Source organism: Anas platyrhynchos, chromosome 12, assembly GCF_047663525.1.
Source record: "Anas platyrhynchos isolate ZD024472 breed Pekin duck chromosome 12, IASCAAS_PekinDuck_T2T, whole genome shotgun sequence".
Taxonomy (NCBI): Eukaryota; Metazoa; Chordata; class Aves; order Anseriformes; family Anatidae; genus Anas; species Anas platyrhynchos.
Window position 1 is genome coordinate 20,606,228 of NC_092598.1, and position 27,417 is coordinate 20,633,644.

Genomic DNA, 27,417 nt, shown 5'->3' on the forward strand with positions numbered 1-27,417 from the left:
CAACTACATCAGCATGCACGGCCCAAAATACCAAAAACTTCTATAGCTAATGGACTGTAAGCATACATGGCTATTCCACCATCTCTAGGAGTTACCACAAAGTGGTTGGTAAACTCAAACTCAAAAACACACTGGAAATCTTGCCTGAATGTTTCATGCAAAACCTGCCTGAGATTTGTCTCCACAAAGATTTCATAGACAGCGTCATAGCTGTGTATTGTCTTGCTGTTAATAAAATAAAATAAAATAAAATAAAATAAAATAAAATAAAATAAAAACTAATTAAAAAAAAAAAAAACTTTTTGCAAGTTTTTGCAAAGCCAAGGAAGAGGACATATTTCCTAATGGAGAAATTATGAAGAAATAAGGAGATTGAACCTGTGGGGAAATTAAAGCAAGAGAGAAGAACATGTATATGCTCACATGTATGTACATATATGCTTCTGTGTGTGTGCTTATATATATGCATATATTTCCATATTTGACAACATAAATAGTTATGATTATCTGGTAGTTTTCCTGCTCCTGAGGAGGGACTTGGCTAAGGAAGCACAGGCTAAGCAGGAGGCAAAGAGGAGTTACCTTGTTCTCCTGGAACTGAATTTATGTGGAATTCTCTCTCTCAAAGGAGAAAGAAGAATTGCTGGTTTTATTCAAAATAATTCATCTTGCTAATCAAAGTGGGATTTTGCTTCTGGGGATTGGGAAAGAAAAGGGAAAAAAAGAGAATATTGAGAGCTGTCATTTTAATGAACAGCCTTTGGTGGGATTGCACAAGGTAAAAGTCAGCATAAAATTTAGCCCAGATGTTCAGCTGGAACAGGAAGTTTTGTCTTAATGTCATGCTTTTCACATTTGCATTCTGAAATCAAAGCATAATTCATATAAAAAGATTGTATAAATGTTTACAGTTCTTTAATAGAATTGTAAACAACCTACGAAAAGCTAATTTTACCTTAGGATCTCCTAACATTGCTCCCTAAACTGAGCTCATCCTTTGTAAATTTTGCCTGTCAGACTGTATACAACTCCACACTACACTGCAGTATTTTACCTCCATGCACAGATGAAGTCTGAAATTTCTTGTACACAAAAATGAGCATTTTGGCATGAACAATGTGATCAAGACAGTTTCCATCCTCATCACTGAATCTTGGTGGTTTTCTTGAACTTAGATATAACAGTTCCCCACACACAGGATATTGTGTGTGATACACGCAGTTTTAACTTGAAAGCTCACTCCCACGAAATGTCTGCATTTTTGTGTGAGCCAAGAAAGACCTAAACTCAGCTATAACATATTTCTGAGAAAAAGCCTTTGCTGTTATTCTCAGGCACAATTTGTTTCTTAACCAATGATGCTATTTTATCAAAACTCACACTAGTCTTCCTAAAAGCATTTAAAAATAAAATAAAATAAATAAAATAAAATAAATAAAAATAAATAAATAAAATAAAATAAAATAAAATAAAATAAAATAAAATAAAATAAAATAATAAACAAGAAAAAAGCATTTCTGTTCCATAGTTTAATTCTTAATCATCTAATCAAACTTGATAAATTTTCAACTCTCTCTCTCCTAAAATTAATTCTTGGCAGCCTTCAGTGAAATTAAAAAAAAAAAAAAAAAAAAAAACTGTTTATGTAGAAGTTCAAAGCAGCAATTTATGTTTCTGATAATTCTAAATTAATTTATAATCTATGAAGCATAAAGAAACTATGCTTGAGATGCAGTCCACATCCAACCATATGGCTTAAGGAGACAAGTCTCTGTGATGTGTGGCTACAGATCTTTCTGTCCCTGGCATACACACCTGAAGTTCATGCCCTCTAATGTAATTGGACAGTTTTGTTTGTGAAAATGGCCTGTTCTGCCAAATGCTGAAATCCTTGCTTTGACAGATATATCACTTTTCCAATGTGAGTGTATTTTGAAGAGAGCTGACACACGATCAAGTTCTCCTTAATATCCTTCAACAATCCTGACAGTTGTCCAGCAGGGTCTTGTGCAACATCCAACTGTCAGCTTCTGCGAAGGCATTGTGGGAGAGCTGACTGAGGAAAACGGCAGTAAACAGGAAAGAAGTGATTTATGCCTCTCTGTGTACCCAGCTCAAGTACCAAGTACCTCAGCTCATATGTATTTTAGTGGGCCTACATGGACAGGCTCCCTAGGTTCTGGTAGCACAGGAGAAAAATCTATTTATATTTATTTTTTTTATTTCTACTTCAGGGATTTATTGTATGGATCATTATAAAGCACCCCAAATCTCACATGCCCAGGTTTGAGTATTTATTTGAAAACAAAATGTTAGAGTAATGAAGACTAAATGTCCTCATTAAAATCATTTCCAGATCTGAGCTGCTTTATAAATACCACTAACTGCACGTATTTTTAACTCTTTGGGGTGCTTCAGTTTCATACAGTTTTTAGAAGGGTCTTTCATTTATATGACAACAGTTCTCATGTAGACAGAAAAATGCAGATGTATTTTGCTGTTTACCCATGCCATGACTGAGAAAGTCTGTGTTACAGTAGGAATCTGACAACGTAAGCTTAGAATATCTGGCCTCTCTTTTTAGGCCAGACTTTACCCTTGTCACCTTAAAATTCCCATTTCTGCGGGAAGGTAGAGTTTGATTGCAGTCACTTTGTGCTACTTACTGCAACAAGAAGCAATTGAACTGGACCTAGATAATAGTGGTAACCCCATCATCCCCACCATGAAAACAGCCTTTGTACCCTCAGACTGCAGCTGTTCTCTTTGTCTGAAAACTCCCTCAGCCCCTCTTCCGGTATGTGTTGCTGAAACTGAAACATTTCTTAATGCTCCAGTCCCTGCAGTGAACCTCTTTGATCCGCAGCCTCATGCCAAAATTGTCCACCCTGCCCATGCTGGGGTTCTCTGTGAGCCCATCTACATGTCTTGGTTGTAGCCACACGAGCCTGCAGCCAGCTCTGTGGCTGCACACTTGAAGAGCCCAGAGCAAGCAACTACAACCCGAAGCGACTGGAAACTAGAGTAAGCAGCGATGCTGTAAATCAAACTCACCCTAATGCTTAGCCTTGTATTGACAAAAATCATGCATGTGAGCAGTGCTGAAGATGTGTGAGCCCTGAGCTTCTACACAGAATTGAAAGAAAAATCCTTTTAGAGAGAAAGACAAGTGTTACTGAAGTAGTTGTAGAGGAGTTGGTCTGAGCTGGAGTGCTGGTGAATGACTGTGTTCTCTCTGTTATTCCAGTGCCCCTTTAAATAGAGTGTGGAGGTGACTGCCTACTTAGCCTACAGTGAAGGCCACGCTTGTCTGTGGTGAAGTCCCATAATCTTAGTTTATTGCATTGCATGTATTGTATTTGCTCAAGCTGTTGCCTGAGGGGGTGTTTGAGGGAAATGTATAGCTTTCTTCTCCCCCCCTTCTCTCGCAGACTATTTAGGCTGACATTTATCAATAAATTGCACATATTGTTATACATTTTCCTGTTGGAGCAGCGCTACAAGATTATGTGATGAGCACATTTTATCAATCTTGCAACACTTTTTTTTTTTTCCTCGCAAAGATTTTTGCTTCAGAAGTGACTGGAATGTCACAGCTCCAGCATGACCTGATTGCTAAGTCAAACCAGAGACTGATGGTTTTCACTGCAGCCCTTGTTTCAGGAAACATTTTTGGGGAAGGCTGTTTCTGGCTGCTCTCCCTACCCCAGGTCTGTGGACAGCAGGACTGTGGTAGAAATGCAACATGGCCCTCTGCTCCCCACAAAGCCCATAAATCTCCCACAATCAGGCAATTTCTACATTCTGCTGTTCTCTATGTTACATTTTTCCTCCGTGGGCTAAGCTGCTACAAGCCACTGCCTGACCTCCTGTTAAGTTATTTTGTTTGTTTTATTTTTCCAAGGTAGCAGCATAATGACCATACAATCAAGATCATGTCAGTTTATCTGCCTTTCAGATCAGCACAACTCTTCCTCATGCGTTACATTTAAATTTTCTTTAAAAAATGCGTTTGCTTGAAAGACAAATCATTTGTCTTCAAATTTCAACTGTCAAAATCTAGACAGGTTATTTCCACAGTATATTTTTAATCTTGCTCTGAAGTTTGTTTCTTTTGTTTTACTCTCCTCATTAGTAGCACCCACATATCTGGATTATTTCAAAATGTCACTATTTTGGACAACGCTGCAGCAGAAGAATCTGAGTTCAAATTATTTAAAACAGCAGCAGGAATTTATCCTCATGCCTGCTGCAAAATACGTGTGGCCACCCCCTGTGCCTGACCAGCATTCTTTGAGGTCCCTTGGTGCAAATAAAGATGGGAAAATTGGGGGAAAACTTAGTGTGACCATTTAGCACACTTAAAATAGAACTTGGGAAAGCTGCTGTACACCACCAAATCTAGCACTTCTGTGCACATATTCTGCTACAAGACTTGTTTAATCCTAAAATGCAGTTGGCATCATAAGTAAGCTCTACTCATTTTGGAAGAAGGTAGAACAGTATCAGAAGATGCTGGACCCCACCATAGCATGCAAAGGCAATACCAAAATGATTGAATTCACCCATCTGGAAGGAGTTCACACCTGATAGCCCATGCATGGTGGCAGCCTTGTTTAAGCCTTCTTTGGGGGTCAAGTTCCTGTGCCCAGCCCTTTGCTCTGTACATCTCCCATCAAGCCCTGGTGGCTACTTGCTGTGGATTAGGGTGCAAAGTGCCTGTGGAGCAGGGTGGGCAGCCTGCACCAGCCTTGGGGGTGGGTACCCATGAGAGCACACTTCCTGCACCACAGGACTGCGATTTACTCCACAAGCAAGCCAAAGCATCCTGTGGACAGAGCAAAAATTACCCTGGAATCCCTCATGGGGACAGTGGCACTGTGTCCGCTGTTCCTTCAAGGATGGTAATGTGGGGAGAAAAAAATAAGGGGCACACCACATCTGTGGGTGGCAGGAATTATGATTACTGTGCAGACAGACTGGCTCTTACTGCTCCAGAGCTGGCAGGGAATCTTTGCCAGAACAATCTAACTATCGCTGTGCTGCTGCCTCTAGCTTTAACCCAGAAGTACACAGTCACTGAAATGATGAAGAATTATCCAGTAAACTGTTTTAACTTTAAGACTTAATGAAGAAATTCAGTCAGTTTCAACTAAACTTTTTTCTTTGGTTCACACTGACTAGCAGACACTACTCTGAAATAAAGAAGAATACTGTAGTAAAAAGAAACAATGAAAGAACTCATTGGTTATGCAAATTTACTGCTGTAATTGTTTCATTATTAAAAATGTTTTGGTAAGAACAGTTTGTTGAATCAAGATTGATCGCAATAAAAAGTAAATCCAAGAAATAATCTAAAAAGATGTCGAATTCTTTTACAGAAGAATTAAAATAAATAAGGAGTGTATTTTATGAAACATGCTGAGTCTTTGTTCATCATTTGATGGTTAGACACAGTCATCAGTGAAAGATTTGTCAGAAGCAACCATCTCAGTTTCCGGTCTTTGAGTTATGCGCTTACTGAAGTCTTTGCATTTGTTAAGCATTTATGATCACTTCAGAATTAACAGCTTCCCATGAATGTCAGATTTATGGGCAGTCTGTTAAATATTTGCATCAGATCAGGTTACCTGAACTAATCAATCTGAAATATATATATGTATACATGTTTTTCTCAAATGCCAAGGGTTATGTCATGTCACTTTGCCAGTGTGAAAGAAAACATATTGTTATCAAAGAGAAATTTGCTAACAATCTGGAGGACGCATGATACATAAAAGTATTTGTATTATTGATTATCCACTGCAACTTGTTTTTCACATTCTTAATTATAGGCTGATACATCGTAGTGGTGCATGGAAGAATTAAAACAAGTCTAAGCTATAGTTCTGAATAGGACATTGAAATTCAAAAAGCAAAATCTCCCAAATATCCAGAAGACTGAAATAGTCTAATAGATACACAATATATTGGGTGAAATATGCTCTGCCCTGCAAACAGTAGAAAGGTGTTACATGCATTTAGTAGACATACTCTCCCCTTCCTCTGCTGCAGCATTTTAGAAGCATTAATCAACTTAGCCCCACAATGAGGGACTAAATGGAAGAGGACAGGAAGAGGAAAAGACTGGAAAGGAGGAAAAAATACAGAGAAATTATAAAGGGGTACAGCACAGAAGATAGCTGACTGGATAAAAATGGACAAAGAGGAAACCTCATGTGAAAGAACTGAAACATGTTGTAAATAACTTCTCCAAAGTAAATATACATGTATATATTTATATATATATAACTTTCTGAACTGAGTCTTCCTCTTTCCAACACTAGCTTTTTCAGCCTAGCTCTCCTCAGTATCTCCAAGCTAATTCTGTTGGCCAGCATTTCCACTGAACACTACAACATAGGGCATTAGTTTTATTTCTCCCCAGGTCTACCCTTGCTTTCCATTTTCTCCCAAAAGTCATGCAACAGCTGCCTGTACTGCTTCCTCGATTCTTACACATATTTTTCTCTAGCAGCTTATGGCACTGATGATTCACAGCACAACCACAGATTGGAAAGATCCAGTCCCCAGTGTATTACTATGTCTACTCTAAAATCCTTAGTCATGTAAACTCTGTTCCATAAGGCCAGCAGGGCACTACTTTCTACTGTTATAGGTTATATTTTATTTGTGATCTGATCAGGTTGTCCCAGGCTGCATCATTCCAGAAACAGTTACTGCTTCCTCACATCATCCTTTTCCAATACTCTTGGAAACAACAGTTCAAATTGATACAGTTGTACCTCATCCCACTATTTTAAAGTACCCATATAAACGTTCCTTGCCAAACATACTTGGACTTTATATACAACCATCAGTATATAACACATGCACTTAATCAATATATAAATTGGACATTTTATTGGAATGTCTCACAGTGAACTGGTTTAGCTGAATGGTCGTGACTACCATGTAACTGGGATGGCATTTGTGCAGAGGGAAAAAAAAAAAGAAAAAAAAAGAAAAAGAAAAACCCTACACTCATATAACCAGTGCCACGAGGTTAAATAGTACTACAATTGCACCCACTTGCTTTTTAATGTGGAAAAAGAAAGCAATTAAAAAAGAGGAAATATGCATGAAAGTTCATGAATGGCCATTTTATTAATTTTGCCATTTGTTTCATCTTTGTAAGATAATAAAAGACACATAGATCAGCAAAGCTATGATGTGATAACCATACTTGAAGCTTTCACATCCCCCAGTCTCTGAAGCAGTGATAGCCGCCTCCTTTCTTTGCTTCAGTTTGCAGATGCTCAAAAGTTTTGAAAATCATTTTGGACCACAGAAAATTCAGGAATCCAGAACAGAACTGTTAAAATCTTAGGCCTTATTTATCTGATTATGAATCCAAAGCAAGTAATTAACTTTCTAAAAACTAGAGTTGCCATAGATGGCAAACAGCACATGTACAGATTAAATCTCTTAAAAACAAAACCTGAATACCTAGGGGAAGTAACATCATTTGTGAATTCTAAGGCTACACATTTTTCTGGAACATGTTTTAGCCACATGAATTTTGTTCACTACAATCTCTGCAGATATACACACCAGCAGTTCCTGCATATACTTTGCAAGAGAGGAGGAAAAAAATCTTCACTAATAGTCCACATCATTTCATAAGAAATTCTCCAAGCAAACCTATTTTCAGACTTTTAGCCCAAATGAAAAATTCAAAGCTTTAATAATTTTTATAAGCTTCTGATAGGCATTCAAATTCGAGGTGTTTATCCAAATACCCTCAAGCTTCAGAGAATCCCTTATCACTGCTTCACTTCCTAATAGCTGTCATTCCAATAAATATCATAGCAATTAAAATCACTATCAATCAAAAATATTGCTTTCTTACAGGCCTGTCCTGAATTTTTTTTTCTTGAACAGTTCTTGGATTTTATAGCAACATATAATAACCATCTGACTGCCTTTATTTTCATTTAACTTTTACCTTTAATGTCTTTGCTGTTTCAACCAAAATATTTATAGCATTTTTTTTCCTTTGCACACTTAATATTATTGTCTCTGCTTCCTGACATATTTTGCTCTTCTTCCCATGAGGAGGGAAGGTAAAACCAGTGAAACTAGTCCTGGGAGACAAACAAATTTTTCATGAGTGTTCACAATCTTATCAAGAGAACAAAGACACACCTTCCTACCATAAAGATGCAAAAATACTTCCATGGGCGATACAGAACATTTCAACAAACCTGGACAAATACCCTAAGAACAATCTTTCCTTTCTCTGTAGTGTCATTTTACAGACTAAAATTGCCTCGTTTTCTGACACGACATCTCAAGACCTCTGTTTAGTGCTTCCTTTCGGTGCCATTTGATTTCTTTGCGGGTGAAAGAGGTTAAATAGGCTACACAGGAGCTTGCCAGTATTCATGACATGAAACTGTGATGGCCTGGCAAAGAGATTTAGTTGGAGGACTAGAAAGAAAATCTTAGATGTAAGAGAGGTTATGAGAGAATAAGCATCAGAAATTCAATGTGGCTTTTAAGTGGAGCTATAGTGAGGAGAAACAACAACAAAAAAAGATTCTTCTTACTAAAATGAGGAAAACTAAAAATTCTGCTCATGCTGCATTTAGTTTGAAAGGTGGATATCCACAAGGAATTATCACATAGCCAGCTGCTTTCTTGGAGGAAGAGGAGACAGGCCAGGAAAAGAGATGCAGGTGTGCAAGAAGTTGAGATGAACCTGAATGGGCTTTGAAGGAACATTCTCCCATATTGCATTTTCTTTGCTGCCACCAGAAAGAAGACCGGAGGAAAGATTTCTGAAACATGCTTCAGGGATGTGCCTATCTTCTTTAGCATTCTGTTCTCTCCCGGAAGTTACGCTTTTTTTTCTCTCCCTTCCTGCAGTTTCCAGTGTAGCCAAATAAATCCACTTCTAAATCAGTCCTATTTTATTTTATTTTATTTTATTTTATTTTATTTTATTTTATTTTATTTTATTTTATTATGACTTACTATTGTAGGAATGAGCCCAACTGTTAATGGAGCCCAGTTATCTGATCTATTCCAAGTCCTATGGGGCGTATTTTCATCTGTAAAAACAAGCATTGAGGGCTGCCTAGGCAGATGACACTTAAAGGTTAAGGAGGTTGGATGCTGTTAGAGGACAAACTGTCATTCCATTATTTTCAAACTCAAGCCAATATTTTGCAATGCAAATGCAACAGTTTTCTGTATACTTGGTTTATTCTGTTTTATGTTTTGGCCATTCCACACTCTCCAGAACACTATTAAGATTAGGAACATTGCATGCAATGGTTTAAAGAATATGAAAAGAGATAATGTCTGGTGTATGAGTAAGCTTCTACAGATTGGAACCTTGAGTCATTTTAACCTTGAATTCTTCCTAAAGATGTCAGATAGATTTTTTTGGTAAACTTATATTTCTTGGTAGCTCATAATATGTTCACTACACAAGACCTACTTCCCAGGTAATTTGACTGATTAAATATCAAAAGATACGTGTGTGTGTATGTGTTTCAAAACATGGTATAAATTTAAAATAAAGGAGCCAGACAGATGCTATTTGGTTGATCCAAGTATATTAGTCATACAGTTATTATATACATAAATCTGTTGCTCTGGATTGATGTCCAGTACTATTTATTTTGTCAGTAAAACAAAAGGTGGTAGTAAATGTTGTATATTGCAGCTTCTGTAACAGTGGATGAGTAACCAGTACGAGATGCAGCAAACTGCAGAGTACAAACTCAGTTCAGCAGTCATATCAGGCAGATTTAAAGCCAAGCTTTTGAAATAGGAGATCTTTCCATTCCCCAATATATCTAGACCTCCCAAAATGTTGCTAATATATTTCATGAAATAGCCCAACATTCACAACTCAACACAAGGATGACAGAACAGGTCTGGTGCTGCTGGAAGACAGGACCTTCTTGTCAGAGGGCTATTGCTAGGTAGGCACATACTTATCTTGCTATATCTATACTTTGAATTCTATGTAGTACATTATATTTTTTTTTTAGCACAAAATGTTTACTTTTCCTTTTGATCACAGTTGGTCAACCTAATTTTAATTATTTCCCAGACTATTTCTCTGGATCAACTTTTTTCATTAAACCAGATTCCCCTTTCGCTAATTTATTCATTCTCTGTCAAAAATAAAAGTTCTAATCCCTTAATGTAATTAAAATGCTCTTGACTGAGATCATTAAATCATGGAGAGATGTTTAATTCAAAATTTACTGTATCCACAATGGTAGTGATTTAGTAACAGAAAATCAACTTATGTCATAGTAGTTTGTTAGAACATTTGTTTACTCTTCAGCCGAGGCATGCTAATTACAATAAGAGGTCTTCACAAGCAATCCAGTTAGCAAATATGATTGGTTAATAGATAAGGAATGATTCATGATTAAAAGCATACAAAACCTACATCTGCAGAAAAAGGTCATTAGACCTGGGGCCATGTCACAAAGTGTCAAAAATTAGGTCGTCAGATGTACTTGGGATGCTATGTGGATGGGGAATCAGACATATTTTTATTGTATGTGCAAGCAGAAGCTCACATGTACATTTGCCTCACTAGAATCGTAGTGGCAGTGGTGTTTGTTGCCACGAACATCAGTCATCTCTCATCCATGTAAATGTAGGATTTCCTTTTCTTAAAAAAATGAAGCCCTCACAAAATCAGCAATCTTAGGAAGGGAATGCAAAAAAAAAAAAAAAAAAAGATCAACCTGCCACCCTGAAACAATTTGAGCTTTTAAGGTATTATTTATTACTACGTAAGAAGGACTACAAAGCTAAAAAAAAAATTCCATTTGTTTTATATGGACATGACCTAAAATCAGGAATGACTTCTCCAGTGTAGGCATTAAGAACACAGGTTTAGGAGTAATGCTTTCCGTAAGAACACAAGTCCTCCCTGTCAATGAGTCTTTATCAGAGAATTTTACATGCTAAGCTTGTACACAAGTTGGGGAAAGCTTAAACAAATAGGGTATCAAGGTAGATGGTAGCTCATTTTTAACTGATTTGTGCAGATATGGGAAATCTATTTGTTAATTAATAAACAGAGAAAGTCCATTAAGAATTGTGTTCTGTTTTTGTTAACTGGGAAATCATTGCTTTTCTTGACACAAGGTTATTTTAACTTTGGGGATTTTGAACTAAGAAAGGATTTTGTTAACTTTTTCCTCGGTCATTGGGGATATTTGATTTTATGTTTTAATTATAAAAAAAAAAAAGCATTGCTTTAAGCAGAGCTTCTGTACGCAAACAGCTCTTGAGTAAATACATTACACTGTAGTAGGAAAATGAATCCCATTATAAAATGTCTCTTGTTCTCTCACCTTGTTTTGCATTTTTCTCATATGCTTTTTGAACCTGTCATTTAAGTTTCAAAACTTCATTCCCCTCATCCTGCTCACTTAATCTGCATCTCATATAGCTGATTTCCTTTCCTCTTTCCAATGAGACCCTATCATACTTAAGTCTGGTACTCTCTTTTTTCCCAGGTTAGCCAAAATGGATGTCTAGTCATATTTCCTCCCAACCTCTTCCCTCTTCTCAGTATGCCTTCAGCCATCCCTCAGCAATAACCCCTAAGATCTCCTTGCAATTGGCACAGTCCCTAGCTGGCGGCTCTCCCTGGGCACTGACCCCCTGAAGGCACCTTGGTCAGGGGATGCTACACCTGGGAAATCTCAAGGGCCTGGGTATAAACCTGAGTCAGAATTCACTAGCCTCCAACCTCAGTTTACACTGTTAATGTGAATGGAAGCATTTTATTGTAATTAGCTGGAAGTGGTACAGATTATAGTTGTTTTATAGAAGCAAAACTATGAAATCTATAAATGTAAAACTGTTACGGCAGTCATAATACATTCTGAGCACTAAATTAAATTATTTCATAATATATAGGCCATTTATTAAAGATAAAACATTGAATAGCTTTTTTTTTTTTTTTTTTTTTTTTAATGAGGAGCTCCAGATTGAATATCTTGGCAGCTGAACTTTTCTCTTTAGTCACGTAGGTGCAGAATGTGACAGGGTGGATCACAGCTGTGTCCCAGCCTGGTGTCACCAGGAGTGAAAGGCTGGGTGACTCCCGCCTCTACATCATCTGGAAGACGAGGAGGGTGATGTGGGGCACAGTACCAGTGTCCTGACTGACGCCACAGAGAAACCATGTTCCCATACCCAGGGGCAGCTCAGCTGAGCTCGGGTCAGCTTCAGCAGCTTACACTTTCCTTGCTAGAGGAGCAAGGAGGCTGCCTTACTGCTTTAAGCTCTCCCTTGTCTACAGTTGTCACAGCAGTGTAAAGCACCACAGGTTACCCTTACCTGCTACCCTCCATTTCTGCTAACAGAGCCAGACAAAAGAGTATGGTAACTGGTGGTCTGATGCTACACTACTGGAAGTCACCAGTAACTGGGGCTTACCATGGCTCCAAAAAACAAGCTTCTGATCTTTAGCCTCTCAACACAGAATTCTCTAAGGAATGGTCCTGGGGGGCATCAGCATATTGAACATGTTATCAGCATAAACCTTTGTCACACGTGGTGGTCTAAGTGGGGACCCTGAGCAGGGCCAGGATCCCGTAATCCTTTCCTGGGTTGGTAATTTAGTCTTGGAACAGTCTGGATAGCTCCCTCAGGGCCTCTCTGAATATGGATTAGCAGGAGGAAGTTTCAAGCAAGACTAAGCTACTGGTGGTGAAGGAACTGATTCATTTCACTTATATTAGCTGGCTATTGGTAAAGAAAGATAAGTAAATGCACAAAGCCATGCACTGCTGAGCAGGGGAATGCTAAAGTCACTGATTACCAGTGTAAAGAAAGGAGTAGCGTCCTTACTAGAGCTACTCAGTGATTTTCATCTGAAATTATTTTCTGAAGAAAATTTCAGGGTTCATCTCAAAAATTCTTTTCTTTTTTTAATATCACTGTTCTCAACACACTTGCCACTGTCTCTGCCTCTGTGGCCCTCTGCTGCCACTTACCAGAGGGCCACAGTGCTTAGGAGTGGAAAAGTTTGGTTTGCTTTTCCTTAAAATCCTTTTCCCAACCAAGGAACAAAATCAATTTTTTTTCTTTGTGGATTACTTTTTTTTTTTTTTTAACACCACTTTTTGTGGGACTCTCCTTTGCCAGTCACTTCCTGATGGAAGGAGTGACCTATAGTTAGCCATCGATTTGTCCAGGCAGAAGCCTGTAATCGCAAATTCTATGCAGAAAAGTGTGGGGTACATGAAGGGCATGAAACAATCTGCTAAGCAAGACACTAAACTAAGATCCACTAAATCTCAGTTCCACCTCCAAATCACACATCTTTGGGAATCAATAGCATATCCCATATTCATTTCCCATCTCTGCCTGTTCCATCTCATTCTTCTAAAACTAAGTTCATATGTGCAAGAAATATCTGTAACTGTGTATGTGCAGCACTAACAGAATGGGACCCTGAAATCCAGTGCAGCCCCGAGATCCTGCTACAACACAAATTAATATCGATAACGAAGACCTCTATGCCACAGGAGTGTGCAATATTGTCACCACATCATATTCAAAAATATTTTTGTTTAGGATTCCCCAGTTCACAAAAAAAAAAAAACACCAAAACTGTCAGATAAGCTTCCAGCTGTTCCTATTACGGCAAATTCATGGTTGTTTTGCAAATGTTCATTAGGATTTTAAGCTGCAAGGCCACTTCATGGAACATCTCTGTAGATTCACCTTCCAAAAGTGCACAAATGGTTCATGTAAATGGTGTTGCACTTTATGGATATAGACATTCCTAGTAGCAGAAACTCTCAAATGGTACTCTCAAGAACATGGTTGCCGGAGAGTATTCACTATTTCCCAATTATTGCACTTAGCCAAAGGGTATGATCTCGTTTGAGAATGCTTAAAAACTTGCCAGAAATAACAGATCATTGGGTATGGAACAACTCTAAACAAGCCCTTTTGGTGGCAATTAATGCAGAAGTAACCATAGGTTATCCAACAATAAAAAGAAAATATGCCATTTTTATTACCTGAGCTTCACTGCTGCAGACACAGAAACACACCTGTTAACAAGGATGAGAATGAGTATGTGGGGATATTGCCTGTGCAGAATAGTCTGTGGTGAGAATATTCTACCATTCCTCTATCCCAGTTACACCACAACTATTGTGTTATGGGTGGTGGTGCAGACCATGACAGTTTATTACTATGAGCATTAAAAGCAACTTGATCAATGGGGTACAATAGATCTCACTACATCAGAAACTCCGTTTACAGCATCAAGGGTTGCAGATGGTCATTTTATTTTCCAGAAAGTTTTCTCTTACATTTCAAGTGCTGCACTTGATGGTTTATTAAAGGGTTTGCCAGAATTAGTTTTATCTAAACAGTGGCAATAAACTTTACAACTGGCTCTTTACCCTGAAAGATTTCAATTTTCCCTGGTCCTTGCTCTTCGACCAGCCTATTTCCCAGTACGATTTTCCCTTTGTCTGGCCTGCAACACATTTGTGACTACACAAATAAAACAGCATCAGTTCAGCAGATGGATCTTCAGGTCCAAACTCCAGAGTAAATTCCATAATCAACTAGGCTGAATGATGCTTTTAGTAGGCCAAGGCTGATACTCACTGTAATTCACATTCCCTGAGTACACTGCTCTGCAATAAAGCTTGAATGTGAGGCATGTCAGCCAAGAGCTAACATACCTGTTTGAACTAGTCCTGTGCCAATGGAAACATGTCACAAACTGAAAACATTTAGCCTACTGTATAATCGTAAATGGATTCTTTTTAACAAAATGAAGAATAATCACTTACACATAAGCACACAAATATGTTAAATGTTAATATGTAATAAAGTGTTAAACCACTCCTAGCTGGCATGTTCAGAATAATGTCACTGTAAATAAACACATTGAAGAGCTATTAGGGTCCAAGACATTTTTGCCCATCAGTAGTATTAGTTTAACAGGACAAACTTTCATTATATTCTGACATTTGGTACACACAGTACGTTGTTTATGCACTAAATGTCAGAATATAAAGATAGTTTAGCCCTTTTATTTATGTATTTAAGAGTTATTAATTTAAGAGTGACCTTATTTAATCAAAACTGCTGTTTAATAAAAATCACGTTCACGATTTCAAAATAGAACTTTTGGTTCTGAAGAGACATTAGTTGTTGTTTAACATGCACATTTGTGCTTAGCCCTCCTTTGAATCTTTTTTTTCCTATCTAAGCTTGTAACTCCAGCATGCACAATGGTTTAATCGTATATTGTTCTCTGAGTACTAACCCTTTACAAATCATATGACATAAAAAGAAAAATAAGTAACATTGTAAAGACAGTAATGAGAATTGTTGAGCTAAAGTGCCTCTTAAAGAAATCCTAATAAATTCCAGAATTTCTAGTCTTCTGGCAAGCTTTCCATTTAGAATAAAATCAATGATCAATGGTTGCAAACAGTCAGCATCAGGCTTGCATGCCTCCAGAGCAGAAAAAACTCATAGACGAAAGATGACATTTAAAGGAAAAAAGCTGACATTGACTCCATCACTGTCATTGCTTCTGCCATAAAGCAGCTTCAAATATTAAAACATTTTTCATCTGTGCTGCATTATTGGCACCAGAAATTGTTTTCTCTCTGTCTGATACTCACTTGAACTGCAGCAGAGCTCCCCAGAGACTCCAGATTGTTACCAAGGCCTCATAACATATTGGCAGTTGATGTGGTGGTGTTCATGTACACTTGCCACTCACAAAGGAGCCTCCCCCTCCCCTCACACTCACAGCGAAAAGAAAATGCTCCAACAGGAATTTCAGACCTGTTCAATGAGTTCACTGACTCAGATGTAGGAGCTGCCATGCATCATTTTGTGTGGCCTCCTTGAACTCAGTACAGGTTTTTCTGTGGGGCTGGGAAAGGTGCTTATACTGTCTGCAGTGAGGTTCTGTGGAAGTGTATTAATAAACTGACCATTTGCATCAATTTTTTTCCAAAATCTTTGTCCTTCTTCTTTTACATAAATTCCTCATCTCAATTTGCCTTGCATTGTGCTTGGGCTGTTCCCAGGTAAGTGTTTCTCAATTCAATGGCAAAAGCAGAGCTTCTGTTGATCAGCACACTTGCAATCTGTCACTGTGAGGGGAGGCAGATTTAGATGCAGCACGGAAAGCCTTCATTTACTATAGGATAATCTTGGCATAAGTTTTTATGCAAACACACCAGTAGTGTATAGGTCAGTGAGAACTGGTAGGCAAATAAAACATAACTAATGCATCAGCTCATCAACAGAAATTAAGCGCCTAAATCCCTATCAGTGTTCAAAACACTGACAAAATGAGTGAATACGCTGCACTTTGCATCATCGAACCGAAAAATACATAGTATGTTATCAAGCACTGGTTCTCACTCAGTCTATGAAAGACGGTGCAATTAAATACAGCTACAGATCATCAAAAATGATTCATGCATCCTTCTACCAGGAAGAAGGCTGAGACTTTCATGACCAGGGGCTTCTGTCACAAGCACTTGTCCAAGATCTAATGTTCAGAAGGACGTGGGGCAGCAGGACAGGTGGGTCAGCTCTCCCCTCCAGTCCCTGTGGTGCATTATGACCATCACAGAGGCTGGAGCCTGAGTCACCTTTGACTTATTATCAAGTGCAATAAGGAAACAAAGACAGGCAGTAAATTATCTTCTGTTATTTTCTGCCGTCACTGCCCTCCTTGCCAGTGGATTCATCCACTTGGACTTTACAGGTGTAAAACAGAACAAATGCTGCAATTTGCAACTGTGTCTAGCAATTCTTCTAAGACCAAGGTCTCTACCCTATAGCACATAACTAGCATTGTCCACCAGATCCTGCGAGACTATTTGCAGTTATGGGAAAGCAAAAAATTAAGACTCGGGCTGACAGGAAGCAAAGTAAGATTTGCTCACTGTTCACAATTTCATCGCCTTCATCCACCTTTTGACCAACAGAGCCAAGGGACTGCTGCTCAACTGCTGCTCAAAGCATTTCCAGCAGCTGGGGCATGACAGCACACCAGCTGACAGTGGTCTCTGTGCCTGCAGCACACCTCAGCTCTTGCAAGCCCTAAACCACTTCTGTCGGTGTCCCATATGCTGGGAAGTAGCCTGCAATTCTGCTCCTAGTGCTGTACTGCCTGGCACCAACTACCATCAGCAATGTTTCCCCCCCACACACACACACAACTTGTCCCAGGGGCAAAACAGCTCACACAAAATTAGGTAAAAATACAGAAACAGACCAGAAAATGAATCAGCCTGTCTGACCCCTTCCTGCCTGCCCTCAGGAGAAATCCCAAGCATCTGTACTGTAGCCCTGTTACCTTATCATGCAGACCATTTTGTAAACAAAAGCAAGCCACAAAGAGCAGATGTTGCTGCTGACCCTGCCTGGGATGTCAGGGAACCTCCTGGATGTGGATAGCAGAATTTGCACAATATCAATGCCCAAACTTGCAACAGGATGCGCTGTTCTAGCAAGTTGAGCATCTAATTAGGGCAAGGGGCTCTCATCTCAGATGTGACTGTGACTGGCTGCCTCCACAGCAGCAGTCTTTGTCTTTCCATCATCTATCTCCAATACAGACAGTCCTTGGTTTTCACCAGGGCTACTGGAGAACTGGTTAGCTACATGCAAGCTGCTGACAGAGAGGAAAATGCCGGAGAGGGACGGGCAACTCCTTACTGAACTCCTACCACAACAGAAGTGAAACAGATGGAAAAGGTGTATTAAGGCACAGGTTGGTGCAAGTGACAATATTGAAAGTGAGAAAAGGATATTTTGTGTTGCCAAACAGTTTGGTTTGTCTCAGTGGAAGGTATTCAGCATCCCTCCAATTTGGGATTCTGTATATACTTTTTTAGTGCCACTAGGACACTGGAGACCAACAGCATTAAAAAAATTATAGGGTTTCAGCCTATGAGAAGGAAGTAATCATTTGCCACAGACCTTTTACTGGATATTATCTCATGAGTCATGACCCATATCAAGAGAGCAGCTGTTTGAGTCTGACTTGAAAAGCCAGTGGTTGATAACATTCCCCATATATTCCTGCAGGTAACAAGTGATATTTAGCTGAGAAGGTCTGTATATCTTGGCTTGCTGGCCCTTTTAACTCAAGGAACTGCCTGAGAGTGAATGACAGACTAGAGAGATTGTGCTGAAAACAAAGAGAAAGAAAAATCAAATAAAAAGTATCTGTGTGGGTTGTTTTATTGTGGAAGTGAATGACAGCATTAGGATTTAGACCTCCTAGTTTAACACATCCTGCCTTCCCTAGTTTAATAACTAAACACACAACTAAAAGACAGCATGTAAAAACATGTAGCGATTTAGTAGATCAGGGTTGCTGTATTTGGATTCTCAGGGCATTTAGGGGAAAAAGGAAAGAAAAAAGTAAAAAAAAAAAAAAAAAAAAAGACCACACAGGGAGACAGCGCAAAGAGCCTCTCCACAACCATCTGCCACAGCATCACATGGCTCTGTAAACTGACAGACACTCCTTTAGCAGGGCCCAGGCACGTCAGATGAATCAATCAATCAAAAAAATTCTTATGAAACTTAATCACGGAGGGTCGTGTTAGGGAGTGGGGAACAGATTAAATTACCATGGTATTAGATACGGGAAATGATTTCTGTCAAAACCATCTTTACTGCAATTATAATATGTTAATTATGTATTTCATTAAGTAAGTGGATTAGAGTCTGCACAGATGAAATCACGCTGAAGGCTTTGAATCATTTGCTGAGCAGTGTGGGAGGACTGGTGTGAATGGAACTCAGTTAATTTTGAAAACTTTCACATGCTAAACATGTCCCCCCACCCCCTGAACTGCAGGAAATAAATGCCTCCCAGATCGCTGTGTAAAACATCCAAAGACCACATTAATTTCAGTGATGTAATCAGATCATGCCTGATGCGATCCAGGAGCTTGTCAGAGCAGCCATAAATGCGTTTGTGTATACCGATGCTAGGCTGTCTGTGAACCTCCCGGCCATAGAAGGAAGGCGCCTCGGGCAGGACACCAGCCTGACACCAGCCTTTCTCCGTCCGTGCCGCAGAAGGGCCCCCCCGTCCCGCAGCCCCGCGTTAGGTGCTGCACAGCCATGTGTGCAGCTGCCAGCCAGCGCTGCCGGCGCTCAGCCTGCCAACGCAAAGCACGGCCCTGCAATAGCCCCCACCTCTTGCGCTCCTGCTTCTTGCTCACCGGGGACCGAGAGGTCCCGGAGACGTAGGACTCAGCCGGTCAGAGATGTACGAGCCATTGACCTGCCGCGTGTTTGTGTGCACCTCAAGGGACACGCGCTGCGGGTGCACAAGTCAGCGCAGCTCCTGGTGGCAGCACAACTGAGCCGCTTTACACTGAGGGAGGATCCGGCCCCACACTGTAATCCTCGTATTCGTGAGGACAGATTATTGATGCACATAGGTACGATGGGAAGCCGTACGCACAAGCTAGGCGCGGAGCTGGAAGGGCTATTTTCTTAGGTTGAATTCTGCGTGAGTGTGAAAGAGTGTATTTGTGTTTCAGCAGTGAGATGTTCCCCGTGCATTTAACACTGTGCTTTTGACAGAGAAAAGAACAAGAAATAAGGGAAGATCGTGGTAACTATTGTTCTCCTCACTCCCCAATAAATTAAATGTCTCATTTTAGAGGTTTATCTCGGAAAGGCAAATTAATGAATAAATAAAAATAAATGTGTCAGGCTCTAATTAACAATAAGAACTGGGCATCTTGTCATGGGATTTTAGACATAGCAGTAGGTAACCTTCCATTCAGGGGAGACTGCCCCACATATTAAAAGTAAAAGGACATTCAGTGTCGCAAAGGAATAAATCTTCCAGCTCTCCTGCATATGCCTCTCTTTTGAATAGCTTCCAGGGTAGGAGAGACATTTAAAATATAAGTGAAAAAATAAGAGCAAAATAATTAATTTTTAAAAAGGAGAACATATACAATACACATAAATTTGCCTCATCCTAATTATTTAGCTATCAGTAATAATCACAAGGGATTTAAAAGGAGGAAAGAATCTGAGACAGCATAACATTCTGCATGGAGTGAACATTGGTGTAAATGACTGGAAAAGGTTGGCTGATTTGATGAAAACCCAATCAGACTCTCTAGGGAGATATTACTTTCCTCATTATTCCACTGATTGGCCTTATTTCATCTGAAGAATGCAGCACATTCTTTACAGTGCTGGCAAGCCTCTTTAACAATATCCAAGGAAAAAAACCCTATCACCTCTTTAATCGAAACAACAAGGAAATTAACCAGAGTCACTTTCCTCAGGGAACTGCTACAAAATCCCCAAAAATCTTCTGATGGATTGGCACAGTGAAGCTAAGAGGCAAAAGGGGTGGGATTTTGTCATATTTGGCACACAGCAAAAGCCTTTCATAAATTTGCTAAAAGCAATTAAAACAGCAGGCTTAAACCATAACTCCGCCCTCCACACTGGAAAAAAAAATAACACTCGACTTGTTTGCTTTTAGCAACCTAATCTTAACCAACAGTGACAATTTACTAAGGGAGTTTGCTCTTGTGATACAAAATTTGTTATGCCCACATCACTGTGCAGGGCTTTAGAATAAAGCAGCAATTTCAAGTCAAGTACAAAACACACTTGTGAAATTCAATCTGAGAACTGTGTTATCGATGGCCTCGAGCTTGCAGTAACTGTTAATTAAGTGTATTTTTCATTATTCTTTAGCAAGGAAGCAAGATTTAATGATGTAAGTTAACAATAGATGATAATTTTGAGTAGTGACAATAGTTTAATTATTCACACACATGTAAAAGTTAACTTCATAACTTATTTCTTTGTAAGAACAAGTTCATTTAAAATATTTTGAACAGTGCATACAATTATCACATACAGTATTCTGCCACACTGTTTTTGTGGGTACAAGTCAGTTTGCTACAGAAGTCTCTCCTCTGGCAGTAATGTAGAGGAGGAATTCTCCAGGCTTTTTTTTTTTTTTTTTTTTTTTCTGTTGGGGTGGAACACAGAATTTACTAGCAATATATAGCCGTGGGCTCACTGGGTTAAAAGCTGAGGTCAGAGTCCTCAAACAATGGACCTCAAGATTGCCTAAGCTATTTCCAAAACTTTCACAAAGGCCTCTGTTGAATTACAGGAAATACCTTGGGAAGAAAATAAAAATACAGCCTATGATGAGCCAGAAAATGATGCTGAAAACCTACTAGAACACCAACTTCTGAATGCATTTGAATGTCATGAGACCATCAATATCTTGAAACAAATCTAGATTAAATGTAGTCAAGAGCCTTCTGTAAGAAAGATTTGTTTCTAGTGTTTTTAATAAAACAGTCAAAAAGGATATCGGTCTAACTTACAGATTTTGAGTACCAAAGGAAATTATAATTTCAGTCCATTTAAATATAAAATGATTAAAAGTAATCACCTATGAAGTAAGCAACAAAGATATAGTAACTTGAGCCAGGCACAGATCCTTCTGCTTCAGCACTGTATTTTGTACATTTTACTCCCATTGCAGTGGACAAGCCTTGGCACACAACTAGTCAGCAATTTTAGACTAGATTTCCTGATTTGGAATGTGGAGATGTTCCTCGGTTATTACTCAAAACTCTCAAAAATGTCTGTCACACAGAGAATTAGAACTCAGTAATAGTATGCCATATCTATTTTCAGCTGACTATTTGATTTGCTGTTTTCTCCAATGCTGTGCCTCAAAATCTGTGGGGATAATATGATGGCAGCCTGATACATTGGCCCAATCAGGCTGTTCTTTTTCTCTGTTAAGATGACATTTTAAACAGCACATTCACAAACAATTAAAGATTTCATACTCTTAAATGTTCTGCACAACGTCTGGACCAGTACCTTTATTGTATACACCAAGCATGAAGAGCTATCAGGGTCTCTATTTTCAAAGACATGCTCCTCCTTACAAATAAAAAATAAGAATAAAAAGTCAAGGCAGATGCACACTCTGATACCCATAAATTGGCAGCACACTGAGGTATACCAGGAAGGTTAAAATTATGAAAACTATTCCCATCTGCAAGAACTTTCCAGTTTGCAGAAATTTTGTTTCAAAGCAGGGCCAACTGAAAGTGAGGGCAGGCCCATGTTACTTACTTGAGTTGGGCATGTGCAATTGGCACTTGTGTTTTGGATTCCCACATCCCTGAGGGTGCTCTTAAGAAGCCCCCTTAAGTTTTGAGTGGTTTTGCAGAGTAATGATGGAAATGCTAGACTGTCCCTGAACTGGCTCTAACGTAATTAATTATGCCTTTTTCTCCTGCTGGATTCATATTGCTCTGAAAGCCAGTATATTTGTTCTTCCTGCAAACACAAGGCCCTTATTTTTGTGAAGCTAATCAGAGTCACACTATTTGGTATTGAATCTCCTTGGAATGAACAAATACTCTGGATATAACAGAGCCAGAAAATGTGACTGTCTCAGGATAGGCTTGTCCATCCGTGCAATGGAAGCAAGGAGAGACACACTGACCTTTGGATCTGTGTTTCGGGAAGTGTCTTTGTTAGAAGGTGGTGCCCGTGTTCTAGAGCCAAACATCTGTTTCTTTATACTACAAACACTGATTTCTTAGAATATCAAGCTCGGTGTCTTGTGAATGTCTTTAAAATTCTGGGGATAAGACAAAATTCACTGTTTTGAAAGTTATGCTTATTGTGAGCTGCTGAACCTGAAATGATAGTTCAAAAGATGAGCTAAATAAACTGAAACACTGACATATTATCAAGCAGCAACTTCTTTCCATTCTGGTCCATAGAAAAGAGAAAAATTAAGGAAAAATCTCAGGAAAAGTAAGAACAGAGAACATCAGGAAAGCGAGATTCAGTACCACTGAACCCTTGGGAAGGTGGCTCCAGGAGCTCAGTGGTTTTGTGTACAGGCTGTGGGCTCTGTGCCCTGCATGTGTCTTGCATGACTGTGGTTCACCTTAAGATACAGCAATGTCTGTTCTTAGGTTCTAAGAGTTGACTACTTACAAACATGGTTTCTCCAGCAGGCTTTGAAGGTCTTGCTCTTATAGTGGTGTTTGTCCTTACAGCAGTAACTCTACTGCTGGTGGTTTAGAGGCTCAACCACTTCCTTGGAGATACCTCCACACAGCATTTTGCAAGCCCCAGGGCAGGTCCCATGCAGTCCTCTTTGCCTACAGGCAGCAAGAAGGGGGTAGGCACAGCACTGATCCCAAACAAGATATCATAGATTGAACTCCGTACTGCTAACATTCACTCCATTCTTAGTCAGCTCACAATTCAGGCAGACCTTCTTCACATCTGCCTGTAGAAAGCCTACACACACCTCCCCAAAGACATGCGATTAACTGCTGATGTGTTTATCAAAAGAAAGATGCTCTTATTTTAGGGAGAAACAGATGTGAAAACACATTCCAGGATACTACAAACCAGCAGTCTTTAAGACCACACCTCAAGCTACAACACTGTGAAGAATTCAGCTGGGCAAAATTACCCCTTGCCTTTGACGAATCCCAAGTGCTACCATCACTTTACTGTACTTTTCATAAAGACAGCTGATTTTGTAATGATGGAAGATTATAACATCTGATTACATTGCACATGACAGAACTTACATCCTACCCACAAAACATTTCAATGAAATACGGCAATCTTGATTCTTGACCAAAAATGTAAAATTTGAAGATAGGAGATCATGGCCCATTTCAATGGCACAGGAGGCAGACAAAGACAGCAACAAGCTTAGTAAATAAAGCAGCTGAATTGGCTGTAAAAAAAAAAAAAAAAAAAAAAAAAAAGGTTGTTCAATTCAACTCCATCCCAGTTTCTGAATTTTAAATTAAAATAAACCAAAATATGTCAGATTAGAATAACCTTTGAAATTCCCCCTACATAATTTATTTAAAATTTTCATCTAAAATTCATTAAAATAACTAGCTTGAGCAGAAATTCAACCTGCAGCATATAAGGACAGACAGCTGAGTAAAGTCATTTTTCCTGTTTCATTTAGGTATGGGGTTTGGCTCCAATATTGTATATAACATCTCACTAAAGGTTTAATAAATAAATAAATAAATAAATAAATAAATAAATAAATAAATAAATAAATAAAGCTTGCTCTCCTTTTGGAAAGAAATACAAAAAAGCAACCTGCTCTAAAGCCTCATGCATCATTTACTTCCTTTTTGTAGGATACTAACTGACTCACCTTCTAATCCTCTTCAGTTCTCCTTTATTCCAATAAACATATATTGACTCTTGTGTGTCCTGACTTGGGTTGCTTAACTCAAAATGGGTGGTACTTGAAGAAAGCCCACAGATCTGTTTTGGGTGAGGTAAAGTGCTTTGGGACCTGCTCTTTGTTATGCAAAAATATTCCTGCAATGTGTGCTGTCCTGTTCCCAGAAACAGAAACAAAGCTAAATTAACCCATACTGGTCCAGAGCATGATTCATGGAGGTTTGGTGAACTTTCTCCTTGTTAACCATCACCACCAAGAAAATCAAAATGAGATTTTCTGTTCTTCCCCATGTGGTCTTAGAAAATAAACAAAGAGATGGAGCCAATGGCTTTAATAATATTTGGCCAGAAAAGCAGCCAGTGTTAGTTTTAGTGTACTGATAACATGGCTGGACAGGATAAAAAGCTATGGAAATAAAAACCTCCAGTCAACTTCAGAGTTGTGACTTCAAACTAAACCCAACTCTCGGTCAAATCACTTAAGGTTGTCTAGTTTCCTTTGTAGCCTGGGAAAAAAATCACAGTTTTTGACCAATTGGCGTGGAAAACCATAAATCAGACTGCGGTCATTGAAAGTTAGACTCAGGTTCACCATATGGTTTGTAAACCTGGAGAATCACTGATGCGTTTTGAGTTTCTCATGAAATCTGAAATGTTAGCTGGTTTTACATGGTTTCAGATTCCCTTGCAAACATTTCAAACTCCACTTTCTCTTAAAGCATAAATTCTTTCATTCATATTAGAACATGTTAGGAGATTACAAAGAAAAGTTACGATTTAAAAGAGCAACAAAGTGGAAACACAGTTTTCACAACTGAGTATACAACCAGCTTAATGACCCGGACAAATGCACTTAATTGAGCATTTGGGTGCACAACTGCCCAGTTTGTGAATAAAGCCTTTACAGTTGCCTCTACAAACCGGATGTCAGATGTGCATAGATTGTACCTACCCTATCATAAAACTGACCTTACTGAAATGTGGCCTTCAGCTTAATCACTGATTTATTTATTTCAAGACGTGTATAAAATGCCAGATATATTCAGTACATCATCTCGATGTAAAACTCAACAGCCAACCTGGGAGGTTAGGTTTTAGTTTTGCAAGATTGCCAGTGTAACTTGGCCCGGGTATTTGGAAGCTGAGTGGTTTTTTTTGTTGTTGTTGTTTATTTTTTTTTTATTTATTATTTTATAGCCAAGTATGGGAACTGTTTAATAAATAAATAAATTCTTTTTCCATTTTGGTGAGAAATAGTTAATGTTCCATAGTCTTTGATTTATTTATTAAAAGTATTTTACCAGGAAACACAACAGAGATGGGCCTTCTCGTTTACAGTGACACCCCAGAGAGCAGTAAATTTACATACACAAAGGACTAGCATCAACCCCTGAACCTCTAATGTTTATTTTGATAGCCCACCCTGCTGGTAAGGTCTTTTGTTAAGAAGCCAGGTACAACAAGGCAAAGATCCAAACAAACAACACTGGTAGCTTTGTTGACCAGGTCATATGATGTCCTGCCCTTGAACAGTACCCCTTGTCTCTTACCCTTTGCCCCTAGAAAATGAAGTTAGTTAGAGTCCCTGTGGCAGATTTAGCATTTCCTTTCAGTGTCTGCCAATCTATCAAAATTCAGCTACCGCTGTGAACCCATCAACTCAGTGCAAAAAAGAACAAGGCTTACCACGGACCCCCTCAAAGTAGCAATCATTTATCCCTTCCTGAACTTTAGCTGACCTTTGTAAGCATACTAGAAGTTGAAGCATGTAGCACCTTGTTGTGCAGGATCCAGGCTGAGAGTTTTTCTCTCCCCCTGCTCAGCCCTCCAGCTCTGGTTTCTTTTAGTTTAAAAAAAAAAAAAAAAAAAAAGGTAAAAAAAAAAAGTGTTGCATTTAGGAGTAACCACTTGAAGGGAAATAAAGTCTTCAACAAGAGAATGCAATCTCTTCAGCACAATGCATAAGAATACAAACAAATATAAATATTCTGCATTTACCGAGCCAGTTAGCATCACTTTGTAGAGGAAATAAACAAAACAAGTAGATTCCATTCACGAAGATTTATAGGAGGGAGGAGAGGAGATATTGTTCACAGAACACAATGATGCATTTATATACAAATAATTGCAAAGTGAAATGAATCATATAGAGCATTCAGCTCCAAAACTGAGAATACCATATAACTACAATATATCGTCTAAATATTGGAGTGGCTTTGTTTTATTTTTTAAAGCAGAATGAAAATCTAGATTGCAGTAAGGGTTATACACGGTGTAACTCCCTCTGTAAATTTAAACTGACCTAAGGGACATAATTACATACATCTCATCATGAGACAATATACTTTTTATTTGTTTGAATTTTATTTGTATTGGTGAAACTGACCTGAAACTGACACAAGTTTATTAGAAAAAGGACTCTCAAAAACAGAGTGGGCTGGTCTTCTTACTTAAGATGGATGGGCCAACTTCTAGTATGATTAGAGAAATGGATAACTCACTAACATCTGTGCAAACTACAATAAAAAGGGATTTAGTGTTACCCCAAGGAAGGTAAAAGAGGCTGTCTGTCCATTAAACGCTTTATTACAGTGCCAGCAGCTTTTTTCTAACTCAGTTATTCCTGCACAGAGCTCAGCACTGTGACTGCTTGTCATCCTTACCAGACAGTGCTTGGGGCTTCGTAGTTTTTTTGTGCAAGGTAGATGACAATCAAATGACTCATTGAGCAGGGAAAGCGCCTGACCCCTAGTGAAGGATTAACTACGGAAAGTGAGTGTGATCATGTCACACCATTACTTAGAATTTTCACAGTCAATTTCTGAAAATATGAGATAACTCCTTAAAGAGACAGCTCTTTCAGGAAGTGCTATAAGCCAGCAGAAATTCCGTTCCAGTACAAAGGCAGACAGGGCCATCACGGAGACACCCGCTTAGCTGCTCAGTGTAAACCAACTACATCCTTCTCATGTTAGCAGATGAGGTTAAGAGTGAGCAAGACAGAATTCAGAAGGCTTACTAACCACCCAGGTGGTCTAGACAGAGAGCAAAGTGATAGGAGAGAAGACTTAAACCCTATCTAACAGCACAGCCTCCATTTGGGAT

General features: G+C 38.9%; 1 long non-coding RNA gene across 1 annotated transcript in view; it reads right to left on the reverse strand.

The window, feature by feature from the left end:
- Positions 1 to 19,399, reverse strand: part of LOC113845007 (uncharacterized) — an 82,727-nt gene extending 63,328 nt beyond the window's left edge. The window contains exon 1 of the long non-coding RNA XR_003500162.3: positions 19,252 to 19,399. This is a non-coding gene — a long non-coding RNA (uncharacterized lncRNA). The remainder of the gene's footprint in view (positions 1 to 19,251) is intronic.
- Positions 19,400 to 27,417: the final 8,018 nt, after the last annotated feature.